Source organism: Tupaia chinensis, unplaced genomic scaffold (genome assembly GCF_000334495.1).
Source record: "Tupaia chinensis unplaced genomic scaffold, TupChi_1.0 Scaffold000341_1, whole genome shotgun sequence".
Lineage (NCBI taxonomy): Eukaryota > Metazoa > Chordata > Mammalia > Scandentia > Tupaiidae > Tupaia > Tupaia belangeri.
The window spans coordinates 729703-744795 of NW_006159835.1; the positions used below are offsets into that span (position 1 = coordinate 729703).

At 41.2% G+C, this 15093-nt stretch overlaps 1 long non-coding RNA gene across 1 annotated transcript in view; it reads right to left on the reverse strand.

Moving 5' to 3' along the window:
• Window positions 1-9834: 9834 nt before the first annotated feature.
• The window catches only part of LOC114008441 (uncharacterized), a 16956-nt gene continuing 11697 nt past the window's right edge, over window positions 9835-15093 (reverse strand). The window contains exons 2-4 of the long non-coding RNA XR_003549975.1: window positions 11723-11813; window positions 10414-10549; window positions 9835-9964 (exon numbers count right to left, since the gene is read on the reverse strand). This is a non-coding gene — a long non-coding RNA (uncharacterized LOC114008441). The remainder of the gene's footprint in view (window positions 9965-10413; window positions 10550-11722; window positions 11814-15093) is intronic.

The following is a 15093-nucleotide window of genomic DNA, read 5'->3' on the forward strand; positions in this document are numbered from 1 at the left end:
ATCCTGCTTCTCACCGGTGCCACCTACGGTCTATTCTCAATAGCAGGCAGAGTGACCCTTCTGAAATGTACGACCTTCCTCCAGTGACTCCCCTCCTATGTCCACATAAAAACCCAGAACGACAGCGAGAAATCACCTTCCATGGGGATGGCCATGCCACAATCCCTTCTCCTCCGTTCTCCTCTTGGGATTTTGAGCACACATGCACACACGCCTGCTGTGAGTTTCAAAGTGCCAGGTCTGGGACTTAGATGGTGGTTGACCACCATGAGAGTCCAGCACCTTAACCACTATGCCACCTGCTAGCCCCCAGCTGCCCCTTCCTGAGCATTTACAATGTAACAGGCATTTTGTTAAGTGTTTTCATGCACTTTTACATTTATGCTTCTCAATAACCCTGGTGGGTAGGAATTAGGTCCCCATTTTACAGAGTTACACTCAGAGAAGTTGAATGACTTATCCAAAGTTACATGACTAGGAAGTATGTGACAGAGATGACATATTGGTTCCATAATTCTTACTCTTAACTGTTAAATTATACCTCCTCTCTCCAATAAAATTAATTCATAAAATATGAAGAACCATAGAAAAAAATAAAACCTGGAGGCAACACAGGAAAGTATTGAAAGCAAAAACAAACAAACTCTCAGTTGGAGCACTGATCCTTTCCAAGTATACTGAGCCATGTGCAGGTGGCTAGGCAGGTGAGCCCAGCCCTAAAGGACCAAACCACAGTCCTGCTTCTTTCTCAGAGACACCATCATCCTCTCCATTCCTTGCCCCCAAATGAGCTCAATTCTGACTCAGGAAGAGCTAATGCCCTGCTCATGGACGTTAACATTGCCTAAGGTTGTTGAACACATTTAGAGGTAGAGCGGTTGACTTCGAAAAGTTCATGGAAAATCAAATTAACGTATGTGTCTAGTGCAAAAAGTTTTGAAACCTACGTGCAGTTTTTTTAAAAATACATCTCCCATGAACTTTTTGAAGACCTCGCATATTGTCATTCCTTCCCTGTTGGTGTAAAACTCACAAATAAAATGATTCCTGACTCAGTGGACACCAGAATAATCAGCCCTCTCTCCCAGGGGGAATCAAAGGTGGTTATCCAAGGCGAACAGAACGGGAATGGGGGCGTGACCTGGAGGTCTCTGTTGGAACTGCCTCACAGGGAGGAAGGACTCCTCAGCTGCAGCAATTTCTCCCAGTATTTTGCCTTGGAAACAACTCTAATCTAAACAGGAAAAAAGTGAAAGGCTTTTATAGATTCCTGAATTCAAAAAAAAAAAAAAATTCCATCCAACTTCACAGACAAATGTGCAGCCAACATGCCATAGGATCTGGCATACTGACACAGTCCAGGCAGTTTCTGCCCAGACTAAACTTTCAGGCTCTTAGCCTGAGAAGCAGGTATTTCTCTGTATTCAGAGAGTGCTGGGCATGACCAGCACTCGGTCACTTCTGGTTTTTGCACAGCAACAGCTCCCACCTTTTTGTTTCACCTTTGTAGGGAAGCTTCCCTTGACCAGCCAAGACCTAAAGTCCCTTAACACTTGATCCAACAGGGCATTGGCACCCGTGCGTGTACAGGTATTGTAGAAGGCAGGGCAAGTCAGAACAGAGGGCCCTGGAGTCAGGCTAATGAGAGCTCAAATGCCAGCAGTAAGATGTGTTTCTTGTGAGCTTTTAGGCAATTTACTTACCCTCTCCATCTCCAGCTCCATCATCTACAAAATAAATAGAAGGGTATGTATCTTACGGAAGGTTTTTAGTAAGGAATAGCTAAGCTATTGGGACAAGCCCCATAGATGGTTCAAATCCCAGCCCTGGCAGCTTGAGAAACACTCTGGGTGCACATGCATGCATGTCCGAAGTCTCAGCAGTATAGAGAGTTGAAGAAGGGACCGTAGGGTGACCACACTCCACTGGGGGTGCTTCCCCCCTCATCTCTATCTCTGTGTAGTCTCTTTCTGGCGAATGCACATGCTTTAAAAAGAAAAAGAAAAGCTGCTATCCTGGGAAAGGACCTAGTATAGTGCCTAGAACACAGTAAATTCAATTATTATATTGGTCAATTATTATTTGTAAAGCAAAATACAGAAACACATAAACCAAGAGATGGCCAAAGTGGCAACATAGTACTCTAATTGGATCTTAATCCTTGCTGAACCAGGCTTTTTTTTTTTTGGAAGAGGTTTTTGCTATAGGGTGTGTATGCTCGCCAGAAATACAGAGAGAGAGACAGAGGCAGAAACTGAAAAATCACCCACCAGGGGAGATGGCCACACCGCAATCCTTTCTCCTCCAGTCTCCTCTCGGGATCTTGGGCACACATACAAACGCACCCAGGGTGAGTTTAAGCCACTGGGTCTGGGACTCAAACCGCGTCTACTACATGAGAGTCAACTTCTGGTCCCAAACTAGTCTAATTAATTACATATATATGGGGTTCTTAAGCAAGACTAAAGTACAATCAACAATATCCTTAAAAAGGAGACGCTCCATCTTTCGGTTTTTGAAACAAGTCAGCTACCTTCCCCTCAAAATTGAATGTCAGGTTTTTTCTTTTTCTCAACATTCTTATGAACCAAGTCTCTCAGTCAATGATATTATTAGATTCAGGCTCGAGGTGATCATTGCAACGCTGGGTCTCATCTCATCAAGGCTATGGTTAAAGACAGTGCCATCTTTGTCTCCACAACCAAAGATCCTTTATTAGCCTTCACATCCATAAACAAAAACCACCTGTATAATCCTGACGTAGATTTCAGGACATAAATCCTGAACAAATGCACATGCCCAGATATAGGATGGGTAGAAATAGTCTTCTGACAGGTGAAATCCCAATTTTAAATGATGTGAATAGGGTTTATGTTAGCTCTTCCTCTTCTGAGCGTCTGTGTAAATTACAAGGCCCAGCCATCTGCTGGACTCCACAGATACCCTCTGGACCTAGGAAGACAAAGGTGTTCCCTCGTGCTGCTGTGAGTTTATCATGAGAGCCTTATGCTTTATGAAGTACTTCCACTTCTTGTCTGATTATCGCCAGAAAGTACAGCAGAGCATAAACTGGAAATGTGGGCTGGGAAGGGGTCGTGCTAATTGGTAGGCCCAGCTCAGGCCTTTGGCTACTAGGGTGGAGAGCGGGAACCTGTTTACTTATGGAGGATTCAGAGAGCCCCACTGGGAGAGAAAACTTCCGTACCGAAGAGGGGTTAAGGGAGGGGTCAAGTACGCAGATGCCTGAACTCTGCCTGTTAGTGCAGACGGGTGCTTTGAGATAACACATAGGATAATACTGCCAGATGGCCTCTGAGCCAACTCGGGGCCCACGTCCCACCTTCCCTAGAGAGAAGGCTGTCAGGAAGCAGAAGAGTAAGTCTGTCCATTCAGGCTGTTAGTGAAAGAATCATTAGAAAGAAAGCTCATCCTTAGTGAGAGCAACAGACGAAGACTGAAGACAGACAAGAGGGTGGCCCCAGTAGCAACTGCAAGAAATCTTCCAAGGAAGTTTCCACGGAGATTGGGCAAAACACATTGCCCTTAGACCCGAACAAGAGCAGAGCATGCTTTTAAAGACCTACATGTCACAAACACAAAAAGGAAAGGTTTCTAAAGAACACATGGACAGCTTTGTCACTCAGGATCTAGATCTCAGCTCTGCCACACTGAGACCCTAATCCTAAGTTCTTCTTACTTAATTCTGTTCAGGACCCAGACAAACATTACCCTCATCTCTCGCCTTGTATCCAAGTGCCATCAGAGATTGTGGGGTTTGCTGCTGTGGACTTCGAAGAGGCTTCAGAGGGTGAGGAGGCTTTGAGCAGCTGAAGCACTTGGGTAGGAGAAGAGGCAATTAGCTTGCCTAGTGGATCCTCTCAGCGTGAACGGGGCAGGTTATCACATAACGAAGTACTCTTCTGCAGCGACGCTCAGAGACAGTTTTCTTGATTGTTTTAATGTTCCAGTTTATAGTTCAAAGAATTGCACATACTTTATAATTTGTTAGATTGATTTAAAACATGTAAATAACTCCATTGGTAATTTTGTCTTAGACCCCACAAATGTTAGTGTGGGTTTGTGAGTCACCCACGACCCTGCCACAGGAAGTGATAGGGAGGGGCACTTGTGACTGTGGTTCTGCTACGGAGGATTCATTACCTTTGCAGCTATTACCCAACACGTGTATAGTCTCTCCCAGAGGGCGTGGCCTGAAAAGGCCAGGATTACCAAACAGTGAAACTAAAATTATCCCAATTGGCACACATGGTCTAATATCAATGTGTATGCTTCCATTTACGCCATTCAGCAGATCAGCTGAGCACACTTGGTAGCTGATTTATTTGAGCAGGGAGAACGTTTTCTCGACCCCTCTGTCTGCCCCCCAATAAATACACACATCCCTGTCCTAGGTCTTTTCTATAGAGCTTGTCTTCTCCTCCATTCTTGAGGAATAAAGAAAAGACAGCCTCCAAATTCTCTGTCTACTTACTATTGCTCCTCAAAGGGGGAATTTGACCCAGTTAGTCAGAGTCTGGCATGTGCTGAGCTATGTTTCCGACGGTGGGCTACTGGGTCTCATCTTATTTGGTTCCATTTCTTCTTCTAAAAAAACTTGCTTCTGCAATTCATATCTCCACAAAGTGGGAAAACTAGGAGCCCTCTCACAAGGAGAGGCTGCCACTTTCCTCCCTCCCTGCTCAGCCCAGACTGGGTGAGGGAGATGGACTTGGAAGCCACACAGCTGGCTGGAGTAGTGGCTGGGATCTGGGCTTAGTCATGTCCCACGGGCACACGCCTTTGTAGTTCCACAGTAGAGATTCGGGTCAGAGAAAGAAAATCACAGGTCCAAAATCACAGGTCCAAGTCACACTCCTCAACACAGTCTGCCAATATTCCTGCTTTTTGAAGGTAAGTCAGACAAGGTACTACCAGAAGATTCACTAACTCAAAGAGAAGAGAGAAGATCACTTCTGCCTGCTGCAGTCTGAGGTGACTGGCTCAGGGCTGGCACCCAGCTCTGCACCACGCAGTCATTTGGGAAGTGGACCTAGCAGTGCCTCTGCCATCGCCAACATGTGGCTTCCAAGCTGTTCTATTCCAGCCAGACAGAAGGGGAAAATCGGCAGCCCAGGGTCAGAGATTCCTCTTACAAAATGAAGAAATTGCCCATAGCTGCTGAGAGCTTAGTAGTATAACCTTGTCTACTCCCAAGGAGCCTAAGAAGTGGGAGCATTGATTTTGGAGGACAGCTAGTATCCTCCGCCACCAAGGAGTTACTGAGCCTTGTAAGGAATGTACAGGATACTGTTCTTCTCACAGGCAGATATTCGACGGGAACCTAGTAAAGGGTTCGTTCAACAATCTGAGCAGTTGATTGATAGAGTTGCTCTTAAATGTTCCAGCCCAAATCATCTGTTACACACAAATTAGTGCAGAACTTCTCAACCATAGGCTTGTTCATTTATTTGAACTGATTCAAATATGCATTTTGGCATACAAACAAATAAATAAAGGTTCTCTAATGGGCCTTATGTAGCCAATCTCCGAGTGGATGAGTTCCTATGCTAATATATCTTTGTCCGCCACCTGTAAGGTTCCTAAGTTATTGCATCTTTGTAAGTTTTATTGTCCATCTCTAAAGCTTATCAGTAACCCCCTTAAATTAACCATGAGTTTATGACCCATCTCTGATTAAAAGTAAGAGTGACACTTTTCAGTTCAGAGACAGTCTAAGAAATAAAATAGTTTAATTCACTTAGGTTCTCCAAACAATAATCCTAACTTTTTAAATTCTCTAAGTAAGATCATTGGAAAGTAGGTTGTCAGAAAAATCATGATGTATTTTTTCCTATGCTTTTCTATGCGAAAATGTGTCATGACTTTTCTGACAACCCAATAACATACCTGGCCATATCATCTTAGTTCTGTGCTCCCACTCCCACAAAGATAGGCACTGTGAATGAAATTTCTTGTTATGAATTTGACATTTTTGGAGCTCAAGATTTTAAAAATCTACTTGAAATCACCTTTTAAAGTTTATTCATTTATTTATTCCATGAGAGACAGAAAAAGAGAGAGCGAGAGAGACGAGCACATCCAACGGGGTTCCCATGCTGTGATCCACTCCTGTCCTCGTCAGGCTGGACCGTGGGCACTCACGCATGCCTGATGTAGACAGGGAGGCTCCAGGACGTGAACCCTGGACTTCTCCATGTGTGTCCAGTTGTGTTACCACTGACCCCCATTTATTTTTTGTTGTTATCAGATGGTAGATGAGCACAACCACCTTTAAGTTCTTCATGATTTCTTTTTTTTTTTTCTTGGAGGTTTTTGCCATAGGACATGTGTGCTCATCAGACAGACAGAGAGAGACAGAGAGACAGAAAGTGAGAAATCACTCCCCAGGGGGGATGGCCATGCCGCAATCCCTTCTCTTCCATTCTCCTCTCAGGATCTTGGGCACTCATGCACATGCGCCTGGCATGAGTTTAAGCCACCAGGTCCGGGACGTGAACCACGGTCGACTACGTGGGAGTCCAGCGACATTGCCATTATGCTAACTGCTGGTCCCCCTTCATGATTTCTTATGTAAGCATCCATGTAGTAAATTTGTTCTGAAATTCTGAACTGGAAAATTTTACATTTCCAAATAAATGTAATACATCGTTTTTGTTTTTGATTTTTTCCTTAGAAGACTTGTGCAATCTCCCCACACCTCTAAAAATGATCGGCACTAAATTTAACAACCAACTTTAATAGTCCAGTTCTGATGCCTGAAAACTATACCCCTCATTTGTTTTATATTTACTGAGGCTTTTACATTGGAATACTCTTGGATTTATAGAAAAGTTATACAATAGTACCAAACTTATATGTCCTTCACCAGTTTCCTCTAGTATTAGCATCTTACTTAACCTTGGTATATTGATCAATACTAAGAAATTAACCCTGGGGCATTACTAGTTACTAAACTACTCGTTTTCCCACTGATGCCCATTTTCTGTTTCAGAACACCACACCACATTTAGCTCTGCTTATTTTAATTGAAATACAATGTCCTGGTTGAAAAGTACTTCCAAGGAATTTAGTAACTGGAAACTGGAAAAATATTTATTTATTTAAGATTTGCAAATGATTATTTTTCTCAAATAATCATAATAATGAAATAATAGAGATGCCGATTTATTCTTAAGGCAAACTATTCCCTTGTGGGAGAAAAATACCCTGAAAGGGGTGTATAATTATACAAATACAAAGCAAATCCCCTCTTTTTGTGTGTGATGAAGGCTATGGAAAGACCTTACATAAACATTAAGTAACCTTAGTTGTTATTATTAGCTGTAGGTTTTTAACTAATAAAGTGTTCCATTTTGCCGTTTACTTGGGTTAAAGTGATGTGTATGCTGACTTAGTTGCTCTGGGAGGGGCGATTATAAATTGAAGATGAAGGTTTCCTTAAATTGAGTGACTAGTCCACTGTTAGTCATCCTGGGAAACTACTCCGTAGGGACAGGAAATGGTAAAAAACGGTAACTTGGGAGGAAAGCCTTAGATCTTAGTGGGGGTGGGGATTCTACCTTCTCTCCCAGCCTTGGATTTCCAGTAGCGAAGGCAAGTTCAAGGGATTCGCCCCCCCACCGCCCCGCGACATTGCCATTATGCTAACTGCTGGTCCCCCTTCATGATTTCTTATGTAAGCATCCATGTAGTAAATTTGTTCTGAAATTCTGAACTGGAAAATTTTACATTTCCAAATAAATGTAATACATCGTTTTTGTTTTTGATTTTTTCCTTAGAAGACTTGTGCAATCTCCCCACACCTCTAAAAATGATCGGCACTAAATTTAACAACCAACTTTAATAGTCCAGTTCTGATGCCTGAAAACTATACCCCTCATTTGTTTTATATTTACTGAGGCTTTTACATTGGAATACTCTTGGATTTATAGAAAAGTTATACAATAGTACCAAACTTATATGTCCTTCACCAGTTTCCTCTAGTATTAGCATCTTACTTAACCTTGGTATATTGATCAATACTAAGAAATTAACCCTGGGGCATTACTAGTTACTAAACTACTCGTTTTCCCACTGATGCCCATTTTCTGTTTCAGAACACCACACCACATTTAGCTCTGCTTATTTTAATTGAAATACAATGTCCTGGTTGAAAAGTACTTCCAAGGAATTTAGTAACTGGAAACTGGAAAAATATTTATTTATTTAAGATTTGCAAATGATTATTTTTCTCAAATAATCATAATAATGAAATAATAGAGATGCCGATTTATTCTTAAGGCAAACTATTCCCTTGTGGGAGAAAAATACCCTGAAAGGGGTGTATAATTATACAAATACAAAGCAAATCCCCTCTTTTTGTGTGTGATGAAGGCTATGGAAAGACCTTACATAAACATTAAGTAACCTTAGTTGTTATTATTAGCTGTAGGTTTTTAACTAATAAAGTGTTCCATTTTGCCGTTTACTTGGGTTAAAGTGATGTGTATGCTGACTTAGTTGCTCTGGGAGGGGCGATTATAAATTGAAGATGAAGGTTTCCTTAAATTGAGTGACTAGTCCACTGTTAGTCATCCTGGGAAACTACTCCGTAGGGACAGGAAATGGTAAAAAACGGTAACTTGGGAGGAAAGCCTTAGATCTTAGTGGGGGTGGGGATTCTACCTTCTCTCCCAGCCTTGGCTTTCCAGTAGCGAAGGCAAGTTCAAGGGATTCGCCCCCCCACCGCCCCCCGCCCCCGTAGGTGAAACGAGCTGGCCCTCGCCACATGAAGACAAACTGAGTACCTCCAGTCCCATGAGGGTAGACTTGGGCCTGCCGAGTTCAAAGAGCAGCCTTCTCTAGCAGCAGTCATAGAGACCTCTGCTGGATTGTATTCCCCGGATATTACGCTTGCAATCAAATCCTGCCCAGAATGCCAGCCTCACTCCAGCTGTGCTGTGGGGAATTAAAGAAAGGCCTGTGCCAGGCTGGGGACAGAGTGGCAAAGAGGAAAACAGTAACCAGTAACCTCTCCCCAGTGCCACAGGCAGAGTGGCTGTGGTGAACAGGGAGGACCGGTGGCCTCATGGGGGCTAGCAAAAGCCCCAGAATTCGTTAACGTGTGACTCAGTGACATGGCTGCAAAGGAAGCCTTGGTCTTGTTCCTAAATATGCAGGAGCCCTTTGCTCTGGGGACCTCTAAGAAATATCTGGAGGGTATTTGGTGGGGATTAACGTCCCGTGGATTCAGGTGGAGGCTCAGAGTCCTCATAAAGTAGATATTCAATGTGACTTAATTTTGTGGTACCAGACTACTGAGGTCTACGTGTATAGGTTATACGATTGCTTCTGTTGTTTATTCTAATTGCCTAAGTTTTTTTTTTTTTAACCCATTTACTCATATCCATAGAGCTCCTACTCTTGTTCTAGGCACTGTGAATACAAGAGATAAAAAAGATAAATCCAACTTCAAGAAAAAGTCCCTGCTTTCATGGGGGAAAATGCTTTGCAAAGTACATTGTATGCCTTTTAAAACCTTATCAAGACCAAAGGAATTACCTATATTTTAATTTTAAAGCTATAATTTTATATAAATATAGTTTTGCTAAATGATAAAGAAATCAGATTCAGTTCTTGAAAACCGGAGGGATTTATTAGATGTGGTTCATCCTAAGGTTTAAAGTGCACATCTCTGCGATGACTTTCTGAAAAGAAAAAGGCTCCTCTTAAGATTTTTGACTCTTCTGGACTCCAAGCCCATTGATAGCCATAGAGATTTCCTGTTGGCTTATAGCCAAAATCTAAATACTATCTTGACCACTCACTCCTGGAATGACTTTCTGAAAAGAAAAAGGCTCCTCTTAAGATTTTTGACTCTTCTGGACTCCAAGCCCATTGATAGCCATAGAGATTTCCTGTTGGCTTATAGCCAAAATCTAAATACTATCTTGAACACTCACTCCTAAAAAAAAAAAAAAAAAAAAACAGAATAATAAGGTCTTTAGAAACAGACAGCCTGTAGGTATTTCTTTTGGAAAGAGCACTAGAATAGAGCTTCTAAATCTTCTAATTGCTATTGCTGACGTAGTCTGTTGTAAAAATACAATAGTGAATAGGCAAGAACCGGAAGATTCCAAATTGTCAAACATCGAAGAGGTAATACTGTACAAATTATTCCTCTTTAAAAATATATATGGGTGTCAAAACCTATGATCTTGATTCTGAAGACATTTGTGACTAAATAATGCTGGTTATGGAAACTGCTGAAAAGTTATAAATAAAATGTTAAATAATACAGTGCAGCTAATTCCCCAGGTGTTGTTTCTGTTCTCAAGTAGGGATCTACATGAACCAAGTGACAGCACACAGCTTTGCCGTGGGTGTAAATCTCGAGGGATATTGTTCACTCACATTTGCTTATGTCCTTTTACTCCATCAGTCTCGATAACATTATTTCTTCTTTGTTATTTCTTCTCTCCAATCCACATCAGTAGCTTGTTCTTATAAATTATTCAGCATCCGTCTGGGCATTTGTTTGCAGTATTATCTTACATGATGTTATGTTGGAAAGGGGAGAAAAATGCAGTGCATTTTGGAAAGGCTAGTAATACTTAAATACAGGGAAATAATGTTTTAATCTTTCATGTTTGCAAGACGGTTCTACCACATCCACTGCCTCTGAACTTATACTGAACTTTCTCTTCCAGAAAGTCTGGTTTCATGAACTCCAGTCCGCTGTAAAATTTGATATAACTGAAACTTGATAAGAAGGTCCAGTCCAATCACATGCACCTACAAAACTATCTACCATACCTGTAACTCCTAGTGAGCGTGCATCTATTGGTATGTTCAAATAGGCTTCAAAGGAAGCAAGTTAGGTTATCTATACACACTACGGGGGCAACATTTTTTTAAATGCAATTTTGAAATATTGTTAAAATTTCTAGGATGACTTATGACTCAGAGCCAGGTGTTCATATTTGGGATCCGTAGCTAAAATGTTGCTGGTGCGTTTCCCTCAAGACATCTCATATATCCTTGGAGATGTTGGGAAGCTCTTCACAATTGCAATAGATATCTAATCTTTGGTTTCTAAATAGAGTTAATAGAGTTAAGAAAGACAAACTTTGAAAAGAGAATGGAATCCATTTTGAGGGGGTTGTACTTACATTTTTTTGACTGCCATGACTAAGAGTATACCTTTTCCAAATTATGAAAACCTACAGAAATTCAGGTCAAATGTTGATTCACATGTTCTCTCTGTTTAGAATGCTGTTCCTTTCCAGCCCACTCTATCCCTAACTTCCAGTATAATCTCCATTCACCCTTAGGGTCTCAGCTTCCCTGACACCTCACAATAGGCTGGATGTCCCAATATATGCTCTCATGTTACCTTCTGTCTCTACTTTGGAGCACTATCCCTGTTTCTTTGTTATCATTGTTTGGTTTTGTTTTTGTTTTCTGAAGTGGTTGATTGATGTTTGCTTCCCCCAATAAAGAAACTGCAAGAGAGCAGGACCACACCTGTCTTATTCACTACTGGCTGGCCAGGTTCAAGGTAATTGTTCATTAAATTTCCTTTTTTTTTCCCTATAGGGCACGTGCACTCACCTAAGAAAGACTGTAGGTATAAGAAAGTGTCCCCCAGAGTGGATGGCCATGCCACAATCTAATCTCCTCTATTCTCCTTTCAGGATTTTGGGCACACATGCACACATACCTGGAATATTTATCAAGCTGGGTCCAGGACTTGAACCACACAGTTGAACATGTAGGATCCAGCACCTTAACCACTATGCCACTGACTGGACCTGTTCAGTAAATATTTGAATGAATAAGCCAATACACATGAGTTAAAAATTATAGCTAACATTTACATATTTATTTAATACACGCTAGGCTCTATATGGAGTATTTCACATGTGATAATTAATGGACAAATGACCAACTATCAAAAATGAGCATAGCCCAGCTACAGTGGTACAAGCAGGCGAGCACTGTTTCAAGATGACTGAAGTTGTATGGGAGGCTCAGGTTCAGTTCCCAGCTTAGCCTGCACTGGCTGGGCATGGTGGTACATACCTGTGGTCCTAGCTGGGTGGGAGGCTGAGACAGAGGGATCAGATATGGTGAGATCCTGTCAAAAATATCTTTCCCTTGCTAATGCTCTCTCTCCCAAATAAATAATTAATAAATAAAAGTGCACTAAGAATATTAAAAGCATTTGAACAAATAGTAGATCTCATCTTAAGACAGGTTATGCATGAAGCCTTTCTGTTACATACAATTTAGGGGAAAGTTTCTAAGTTCATCATTATATGATTTACCTAATTTGCAGGCCGAGGAGAAATTCTAAGTTTTATACATTATACTGCCAAGACCATCCAGGATAAAATAGCATGTGCTTCTGTCTGCTAACGGTAGCCGAAGAGAGGAGACAGGAGACTGGAAGACCAAAGTAAATGTACATTTTTTTTTTTTTTACTCAGATTCTCAAAGAGGTCTATGACCCAAAAGGGTTAAAAATTGATTTTGTGTATACTATTTTGTAAGCTGAATCTTTCACTTAATACATTTTGTCATCTTGTTAGGTCATTAAATACTCCTTTGCAGCATCTTTTCTGGTGGCAACAAGAGTTCCATTGCATGCATGCGCTATTATTTATTTCGCTGTTCCCCTAACATTGAACATTTAGGTTCCTTCTAATTTTTTGCTACTATCAACTTGTGCCTAAATCTTCACACATATTCTTAGTCATTTTCTTTAATATATTGAAGAGATCAAACTATAAGGCCAATAATTGCAACTGTATTTGAGCAAATGATGTTATTTTACTGAAACCTGAGATCATAATCTTCCTTTAAATCAAAGAACACAAGCTAACAACTTCAAAACATTAACATCTCACAGCATTTTTATTCACTTGCATTGAGTTGTCTTGCCATTCCTTCGTCTTGCTTTAATCAAAGCCGCCAAACGTTAGTGATGCTAAATTGAAAAAAGTTCTGAAGAAGCCATCTGGGAATGGCAGCACCTTGGTCCAATCTTGCATTCATGACTGAATATTTAAAATAATTGTCATGGTATTTCTTCTCATTCTAGGGAGCTTTAAAATGTATGCAACTGAATCATGATCTTATAAATCAATCATGGACCTCACTGCTATGTTTCCAAGAAAACCTCAAAATTCCCAGATTGGGAAGAATTTTATTTTATTTTATTACTTTATTAGTGTTTCTTTTTAGGTTTTTGCCATAGTGTGTGTGCACTCTCCAGAGAGACTCAGAGAGAGGGAAAGTGAGAAATGATCCTACCCCTGGGGGTGGAGGGGTGGCCATGTTGCACTCCCTTCTCCTCCTCCATTCTCCTCTTGGGAGTTTTGGGCAGGTGCAAACATACCCAGTGAGGTAATAAGCTGTTGGGTCTGAGACACGAACTGTGGTCTGCAATGTGGGAATCCAGGATCTTAACCACCACACCCCCTGCTGGCCCTAGTAAGAATGTTAAAAGGCACCTGAATACTTTGTTTCTTATCGTCTGAAAGGTGGTTAAAAAGGAAAGAGGAAGAGGAAGAAGAAGAACAGCAACAAGAAGAAGACAAGAAGAAGAAAAGAGAAAAAAGAAAAGGAAGAAAAGAAGAGAAAAGAAAAGAGGTTCTAAAATTAGGACAATGCTAGATCTGTTATGACTTAATATGACAGAAATATTGATTTCATAAGTAGCAGGAGTCAGTCTACGGGAAGATCAACTTGGCTGAGACTCTTAGAGGACAGAAAATGCCTGCAAAATTAATGTTTGAAATAAAAGATGAGGTGCCATGATTTCTATTTTTTTTTCTTGAGAAGTTTTTGCTATTGGGCGCGTGCGCTCGCCAGACAGACAGAGAGAGACAGAGAGACAGAAAGCGAGAAATCGCCCCCTCAGGGGGGATGGCCACTCTGCAAACCCTTCTCCTCCATTCTCCTCTCGGGATCTTGGGCACGCCCACACACTTGCCCGGCGTGAGTTTAAGCCACCGGGTCCGGGACTCGAACCGCGGTCAACTACGTGGGAGTCCAGCAATATAGCCATTACACTAACTGCTGGTCCCAGGTGCCATGATTTCTAAAGGAAGTCTTATCGTGAAAGATGAACCTCAGTAGTGACAATTCTTAAAGTACATCTCAAATAATCAGTTAAAAAAAGTACAGCTATGAACCTTATTGAACTATTTAGTCTATTGCTGTTTGTGAAATTGAGCTTTTTGCTATGTTAGTCATCCCATGAAAAACTTTTTTTCTTTTTTTTTTTTTTTAGATTTTTGTCATAGGATGTGTGCACTCACCAGAGAGAGACAGAAAGAGTTGGAAAGTGAGAAATCACCCCCAGGGAAGATGGCCACACTGCAATCCTTTCTCCTCCACTCTCCTCCTGGGATTTTGAGCATGCACACACACACACGCCTGGCATGATGTTCAAGCTGCCAGGTTTGGGACACTGACCACAGTTGGCTATGTGGTCGTCTAACACCTTAAACATTACACTACCTGCTGGCCCTGAAAAGTTTTCATAAAAAATAAAACCAATCTTAGAACACCAGATCCCCAGCCTGAAAATCCATCCCTACTGTCTACTGTCTTTAATCTTACAAACCCACATATTGTCAGGTGAATTGACTTCATGGATAAGACAAAGCCCTTAAGGCTCTATTTGGATCCCTAATTATAGAGCTCTGATTGTCAAAGGATCTTGAAAGAAAACAACCTGACAGAACGTGTTTCAAAAGTGTATTCTATTATCTTATGTCTGATTAAAGAGATGATACCAGAAGAAGTAGAAGAATGGCTTTAACAACAATCTTTTTTCTTTCTTTTCTTTTCTTTTCCCTTTCCTTTTCTTTTCTCTCTCTCTCTCCCTCTTTATTTTTTTTTTTCAAGGTCAAGTGTTTAACTGATATTGTTCTTACAAAATGGTGGCTTTTCTTTCTTTGGTTCACTGCTACAAGTTGATATTATGTTTTAAACAACAGGTACTATAGGCCAAATGCTTTATGAAATGGATGCAGCTCAAACTTGAGAAGAGAAAGGTGAAGCCCCACTCTGCCCTTTCCC